General features: G+C 37.6%; 1 protein-coding gene across 1 annotated transcript in view; it reads left to right on the top strand.

The window, feature by feature from the left end:
- Positions 1-4,922: 4,922 nt before the first annotated feature.
- Positions 4,923-8,652, top strand: part of LOC144980095 (cholecystokinin receptor type A-like) — a 229,351-nt gene continuing 225,621 nt past the window's right edge. Inside the window, exon 1 of the mRNA XM_078927612.1 lies at positions 4,923-5,046. The gene's annotated coding sequence lies outside the window, so the exon portion shown is untranslated. The remainder of the gene's footprint in view (positions 5,047-8,652) is intronic.

The raw sequence follows: 8,652 nt of genomic DNA, 5'->3' as shown, positions 1-8,652 counted from the left end.
CAAATTTTATTAAGTTATCGAAGTAACAATGAAGTACGGTGAGCAAATAAAGAAGGCATCACCCCTCTTCTCTAATTAGGTTACAATTTGAAATGAGTGTGACTACTCCGTGTGTTTTACTCCTGTAGGCCACGGTTTTCATCGTGTAGCGGTCTTTAACGGTTCAAGAATGAACGGACCGGTCTCGAGACCGGTCCTTGCGGTCTTCATTTCCCAAGGACCGTAGGACCGTGGTCCTTAAGCTTGCCAAGGACCGCCCCGCACTAATTCTAACCACCAAGAGAGCAGTAAAAATGATGCAATTTGAGCTCTGAATGAAACTCGAGTCATATCGCGGTTGTTGCTTCTCGATGAAAACTTTAAAGTTACTACGTACTTCTGAAAATGTAACAGAAATATCAATCTCGCCGTTGAGGGATTAAAGCATCTCTTTAATTTTTCGAGTGAACGAAATAGACTTGTATTGTCAAGGTGTTGTCGCATTTTGTCTCGTCGCTTTATTTTTTTTTTGTTGTATTCTCTTTCGTGATTCATTTTTGATTACGTTTGGAATAATTAAAATCTACTGGTATTGTCATTTCATTGTGAATGTGATTATTTGTGGTTGAAATATTTTATTTTTTTAAAGTTGAAATATATATATATATATATATATATATATATATATATATATATATATTATATATATATTATATATATATATATGACCGAATCATCTTTGCCCCACCACTATAAATAGGCTAGAACCGCCACTGATTATGTGCTTGTGTCTGGAAGTGACTTTAACTTTAAGTAAGGTGATCTCAAAGCATATTGATAGTTTACTCTTGGACTCTCTCTCTGTTCCTTATTTGATCCAATCTCATTCGTCGTACTCGTACCTTTTCTAGGGTGCTTTTATCGTAATTCGATCTTTAAAAAGTTTTTCTTTACTATCACATTTTGTTCCTTTTCATTAGCTCTGATATGACCCAAGTGTCCCAAGCGCTGTAAAACCCCTAAAACAAACAAACAAAAAAAGGGTGGATCTACTTCGTTCTTGCACTTGTTTTAACAAGCCCAATGCCCTTTTTCTTAAGAACTTGTGTAAAACTAGATCGGCCAATTTCTCAACTCTGAGTCTGAGTGGGGTCTTTTGACCTCCCATGGTGAACGAAAAGATCACTCATGCTGCGCCCTATATCCTCTAAACCCGTTTTCATTTTCCACGTTGCTCTCGGTCTTGGTCTGAATTGAGATTGCTGGGTGGGATCTTAATCTTAAAATTTTGACCTCCTACAATGGGCAGAGGTCCTTATAATATGTTTTCTGTGTTGCTCTCTGTCTTTTGGAGAGTGAAAGGGATATGTGTTCCTCTTAGTGAGCTTTTTTGCTGGTGACTGGATATTGACTTTCTAAGACTTTTACGTGATCTCAAACTAAGTTACGTTGATGTTATGCTCATTGAATCTACATTTGTTCTCTATTTGAATACATTCCCATTTGTCTTACTTTTTCTTGGGTGCTTTAATTATAATTTTCTTCCTTTTAACTGGCGCTGATATTATGACTTGTACCAGTAAGCATTTGAGAGTATCCTTCATAGCGGGATGCTTTGTGCCAGGATTGGACTTTCAAGTAAATTAAGCACATTGATGGGCTGCTCGAAGAATGTTCTGTTCCCTATTCGATCTGGTCCTCTTTGTTTGTTTGTTTGTTTGTTTGTTTGTTTGTTTGTTTTTTTTGTGTGTTTTTAAATGGCAGTTCCACTTCCACAACTTCCCTTATCTTCCTTATTACTGGTGCTAAAATGATGTAAAGGTGTTTCAAGAGCCGTAAAACCCCTAAAATTAAAATGATCTTGATTAAGATGCCTCTTTCCCCCCAAAAGCCGGAAAACCAGCTCCGTATTTGAATTTGAAAGATGAAAGTATTTTAAAGGCTGTTTAAAGGCAACATGGGAGTCCCGATAGCTCAGTTGCTAGAGCACTCGCTTCACATGCATAAGGACCGAGATCGATCCCGGGTACAGTCGAGCTTTTTTCTGACCTCCCCAGTCCAGTGATTGGGTAGCTGGGTCTGTTAGATCTCACGGAAAGTACTTTGCAACAGACTAGCGTCCTTTCCAAAGGGTAGCAAGCAATTGCTATTGTCCGTTTCACGCTATAGAAACCGGGATAAACTCCGGCTCTGAAGGACTACTTTTATTTTAAAGACAAAATTGAAGGAGAAGCTAGGTTGACATTATGCATCCTTTTATAGGTACCACTGTGAGTGATACTGATACTACGTGTGTATTTGTGAAGAGAAGCTTGGCACGAATTATTTGGGTATGATGGTGTGATCTTTAGGAGAGAAAAAAAAATCAGGCTTTAAAGAAAAAATATTAAGCAAAGGGCATCAATGAACTCCACATCCTTATTATAACGACGTCGACGATATGATCTAAATGGTCGCAAGCGTCGTTAAACCAAAAATAGGACGCGTCTGTTCATAATAAAATACAATAGAATGTGTAGAGAGATAGAGGGAAAGTTTTTCTGGTCCATCTTTCCAAGGGAAATCAATGTACTGCCATTAGGCGCAATGAAAAAAACATGGATGTTTTCCCTTCCGTTTTTGGAAAACCATCCAACCTTTACTGGTCGGGACATTGGGTTGGTAGGTATTAGAATGATAATATTGAGATATGAAAATTAGGGGTTTGAAGGTTTTCAATGTCAATCTTGGTGTTAAAAGAAAATACACATCATTTCTGACCGCTATATCAATCGTACACATTCACAAACGTTTATTAACTGAGAGAATTTAGTGAGAAGAAATCACTCAGCTGAATATCAAAAGCTGCGAAAATCAGTGCCAAATTTCAATGGGCATGATCTATATTACATTTCCATGTGCTCGAGGTCATTGGTCACATTGGAATATGTGCTCAAAGAGACCCACATCATAGTGAAAAGTGTTCACAGTTTTTTGAAATATCTGACATCACGATTGGTCATTTTGTTCAGCTTGACACATGGGTTTGCTTACAACTTTCATAAACGACGCAGCATGTTTACATTTCTGAAGAAATATCCAATCGTTGGACAGCCACAAATCACGTGACTGATGAATTGGTCAGACGAAAACATGAATATAGATCGCTCCCATTGCATTACATACGTATAAAAAATGAGCGAGATGATGTTCGCCGACTTGTCACGACCTGACATAGGGTCGCATCGCCTGTTACTGCTATTAAAACCCTATTGCCACTTCAGAAGTTTCGCGTGTCTAAATCTTTGTCTCGGGTATTAGTTTGAAAAGTTTTCTGCAACGTACAACTGAAGTGCGAACGCGAAACGGACGAGTAACTAGGTCGGAATGTTGATTCCGTAGCTCAGCGCGACTATGTAAAAATGGCATTGAGCAGGCGTGAGAAACTTTTTGTGTAGTGGTTGTGGAGAATAAGACAGAGAATTCAGCGCTGTAGAAGATTTTGAGTTCATCCTATAAACAGATCAAGAAAACAACATGGAGCATACTATCACCTGAAACCTGACTTGTTCAAACACAAAGAGAAATATGTGGATTGTGTGCAATGACGTCTGATAAGTACAACGCTTTGTTAGAATTGTGTGCTGTAGATTTGGAGAAGTAACACTTATTTCAAACAACACAATTTGGAAATAAATAGACTGTGCCCGTTTTCATGAAGGCGGACTAAATTTAGTTATTTACTAGTTTAGTAAACGACTTGCTAGTCTTAAGCCTAAGCGTAGCAAGTGACTAAAAAAATCGGATTTCATGAACGCTTTCTTGTTTCTGACTAGGTGGTCTCTTGCCTAGAAGTGGGCGTTGTAAGGACGGTGAAAATGCTATTTTGTGCGGGTAACATCACGCTCTCTAGTATACGATGGCAGGTAAGATACCAGCCTTCATACTTTCAACGCAGAAGATTTCCAAAGAGGAAATTAGCAATACATCCGGTATAGATAATATTTCGTTCCTTTTCGTATTTTAACTTACTTTTGCCATAATGAATCAAATCACACGATGTTGACAGTAGACTGATAGACTACAATGATGTCCATAACGTTTGTCTCCACAATACTTTCTAATCATTTTTTTGGGTTGGCCTTTGACGCAAGCTCTTCGATTTCGAGTCTCCGTTCACTCGCAACTTGCGAGCCAGTTAGATTCAGTTATTCTTAGTCTTTACTCACAAAAATGTATACTTTGACTATCTTCACTTATCTTATAGTTTTTTAAAGCCAATGTCAATAGCCATAGGACCCTTTTTGACTCTGTCATTCGTAATCGACGTATTTTCCTTCCGAATCGAAGCTCTCAATCTAAAAATAGCTGTTATCTTGTCGACGCTATGATATATCCTAGTAACTAGTCTCAGACTAAGGTTGAAGTCCTGCCTCAGCAAATGACTAAAACTTGGCTACAGTCTGAAGGTGTCAGCTCACCTGATATCCGATTTTTTCAAGTCCTTGACTATAGTCAGACTAAGTGCTAGTCCGCTTGCATGAAAGCGGGCTCAGGGTCCGTGTTCATGAACGAGAACTAGATACAGTTATTTACTTGTCTAGTAAATGGCTAGCTAGTCTTAAGCCCAAGCGAAGCAAGGGACTAAAATAATTTATTTTCTTTTTCTTTTCTTTTTTTTTTTCTTTTTTTTTTTTTTTTTTTTTTTTGTTTTTTTGTTTTTTTTTGTTTGGTTTTTTTGTTAATAAAAAGATGAAATAAAAGATAGGATTAGCTAGAAGATCCTGTAATTAATTGATGGCTATAACATGACGTTAAAGTTTCCGGCCAAAATGTAAAATAGCATAGTGTCAGTGTGAGGCAGCAATCGAATTTGCTCTCGTCTCTCATCTCATCGTGGCCCGCACTGACTGACACGTGATACACGACATGGCAGCCACCTCACAATGTTCCGTTACTCACAATCGGCTTATATTCATATTATTGTCTCTCTGATGTGGGCGCTGAAGTTATCGGCTTGAAGTTATAATAATAATAATAAAAAGACACCGGATTACCATAGTCATACAAAAGTTTTTGAGTTTTACGGTGAGTGAGCGCTTTATATTTATTGATAAAATTCTATGGTTGTCAATGGAAGCAAAATCGTTGCTGAGATTGTTTGGAAAAGGCAATAGTTGGTTCAAAAATGAATCGTTTTTATTCGTTGCAAATCGCGTCTCTCTCTCTCTCTCTCTCTCTCTCTCTCTCTCTCTCTCTCTCTCTCTCTCTCTCTCTCTCTCTCTCTCTCTCTCTCTCTCTCTCTCTGTATGTTGCTCTTTCTATCCCTATTGCTTTCCTTTCTGTCACTAACTCTCAATCTATACTCTATCTTTATTCTCTGTATAGATAGTTCGAAGATGACGTCAATCAGGTCTTTGTTATTGTTTTTTGCCATCCGCGTTTATGAGTAATGCTCACTGAACTGTATTAACCCGAATATAAACGCTCATGGATACACACAGTTTTGTGTGTTGGTCCTTTATACTTCCGGATGGCAATGGTATGAGCTTCTTAGCCAAGCACATACTATCTATACCCTTCCCCTCTTTCATCCCTGCCCTCCCATTGTCTTTCACATTATTAAACACGCAAACACGCTTTAAAAAATCTTTTATCTTTCTCTCACTCTAACTTTTACCTCCAATTTATCAATCATGTACACTGTCTTATAAAATAATAAAAACAATAACACACACATACACACACACACACACACACACACACGCACGCACACACACAAAGCAAAAAAATAATAGATAAACAAAAGGATTTTATTAATAAAGAATTTAATGAAAACATTTTTTTAAAGAAAAAGAAAAAAAAAAAGAAAAGAAAACGACAATTAGTTTTCAAAATATTTAAAAGGATCTTTAAAAGGTGACGAGGAGTCCATTGTGTTAGTTGACAGTGCACTACTTCTGTAGTGAAATTCGGCTGCGATTCTTGCACGCAATTTTTGTCTATTCCACAACCCGTGCCCACGCGTTGACGTGGATATCTTCACAACCATAATATTATGGATTTTATTGATAATCGGCTCGAACACTAGAATTGTTAGTGACATTAAGCCGATTTTTTTTCATTGGTTACAGTACCATGCTATGGGATTTGTCTTCTTTACCGGATATAACAAACTATGGGTCTGGGATGAGTGAACTTTTGGAGAGTTTACGTTTACAATATTATACACAGTGAATTCTGTTGTGATTACGATCACTGAACTCCCCACAGTCTTGACTAGGGGTTTGCTTTTCACGAGATTCATGTGCACTTCTCACTAACATTGCCACCCGGAATTCATTATGACAGCAAATTGTACACTTTGTTCAAATTTGACATATCAATAGTTACATTTTAGTAGTTGAAAGTCAGAGGTAAAGCTTCCTGTTGTGATTTCTACATTCATAAAAATAAACAAACGATAACAATATGGATCAAACATGCAAATTTGTCACAATGCGGACATTTACAAGTACAAGTACGAGTATTTCTCCAGAGAGGCGAAGCGCAGAATTCTTTTCATGGTATTCGACGAATAGCAATGCTATTAATAGATTGCCCACAACTCTAGGAACTCAGAGTGGAGAGGTCTAATTAATAATTATGTCATTTTAATTATGCCTCTTGTATCTGAAAACTGTGGTTTCTTTAAAAGGTTATATTATGCAAAACGCACATTGAATCTGGTATTAAAGAAGTTTATCTTCAGTGATATTTCACATTATTGCATTCAAAGGACTCCACCCCTCGCCCCCCCCCGTCCCCATTGAACATATTTCAAGAATCGCAAACGCGTACCGTGCTCGATGGGTGACCCGCGGGTTTTCGTGACATGTCTTGTGCTACCATTATAAGTTATCTCGCTCAACAATTGGTCGGAGATTATGTCTTTGTGAAAGGCATTTCTCCTCGCCTTATCGAAGACGGGCGTAAAATTCGGAGGACCACCCCTTTCCCCTGTTTTCTTGTGTGTGTGTGTGTGTGTTTTTTTACCTCAATGTCTTTGTCCAAAAATGTAGAAGCACCTAACGGGCACCTATTTGTGTCGTCCACCAGAGAAGAGATAAATTATAAACACTGTGAGCTTTTTTTTTCAACACTGTTAAGTACTATTTAAATGAAATTTAATGTTACACTATTTGAAACAACCCAAAATTATTTGCTAACCAACGCCACTGAATGCAACTGTGTTGTGAATATTTTCCCCACGAGAAAGACTACCAACACACCATTACTGTAAACATTTTAAAGTTTGAGTCATATTTTATTGCAAAATATGAAAAGATCAAAGGAATTCGGAATTGTGAGAAAACTGTTTGGTCTATCACTATCGGTATTCAAAATTCGTAATGTCACTTAAAATAGATCTCCGCATGCAAACAATCACGGCACCACATTTCGTAACTTTGGAGGAATTTGCGATATTTCATGCGCACGGGACTTGGAACGGAGTATAATATGGACATCTCTATCACGCATGCTCAATGCACTTCATAGAGCTTCATTCATCCCATTATTAGCCATAAGCAACTGAATGTCATTTCACACATTACAAAACGCCCATTAGACATCCTCTCTGTAGTCGCACTATTTCAATATGTCCGCCTATAGACGGAACGACGTTTGAGTCACGAATCTCTTTGTTATTGTTTTAATAAAGCCTTTTGTCTGATTAATTCTCACTAAATTCTATTAATCAGTCTATAAACGTTAAAGGCAACACATAGATTTTGCTTGTTGGTATGTTTTATGTGCGTGGAGGATTTAGTGCGTATTTTACTTAAACGCAGAGCATCAATACTAACATGTCAGTAGAATGGAATATTGTGTGTAAAATGCCTTATCCAAGGACACAAAAACCGGGGCCACGCTTTTTGTTGTTGTTGTTGTTGTTGCGACCATTGTCACCCATCAGGTCACTGGTTATGCTTAGCATCGCTCGATTTTAATACCATACATAAGAGTCACTACAAAGTATTTTATATGACTCATCTTTAAGGAATATAGATAGAACGAAGCTGACGTCAGTCAGGCCTTGGTTATTGCTTTTTGCCATCCGCGTTTATGAGTAATTCTCACTAAATTGTATTAACCAGACTATAAAAGTTCATGGTTGCACATAGTTATGTGTGTTGGTCCGCTATATTTCCGGATGGCAATGTTGTGAGTTTCTTAGAAAAGCGCACAGCATCAATAATCTATAACAGAATAAACAAAAACAAGCAGCAACATTACCTGTGGTTCGGTTTGATTTAAACTTGTTATAGATAGTATGCAGATGACGTCACTCAGGCCTTTGTTATTGTTTTTGCCATCCGCGTTTGTGAGTTGTTCTCACTAAACTGTATTAACCAGACTATAAAAGTTCATGGTTACACAGAGTTTGTGTGTTGGTCCGTTATACTTCCGGATGGCAATGTTGTGAACTCCTTGGCCAAGCGCATTCTATCTATAACATTCGAGACTGAAATTACAGGACGGAAGTGGAGAAAAGGAAGACTGAAGTGGGACTGTGACGTCATGGCATATTGAAATATGAAGCAGTAATAGGATAATTTTGTCGTATCAATAAGGATACAATAAATGAATGCTTATAATAAGAAACAGTCTACGAGAGAAAAATTGACAATTTTGTGTACATAACTTGAATTT

Source organism: Berghia stephanieae, chromosome 1 (assembly GCF_034508935.2).
Source record: "Berghia stephanieae isolate SIO BIC M18660-M18661 chromosome 1, UCSD_Bste_1.3, whole genome shotgun sequence".
NCBI lineage: Eukaryota > Metazoa > Mollusca > Gastropoda > Nudibranchia > Aeolidiidae > Berghia > Berghia stephanieae.
This window is presented reverse-complemented; position numbering and strand designations above follow the sequence as displayed.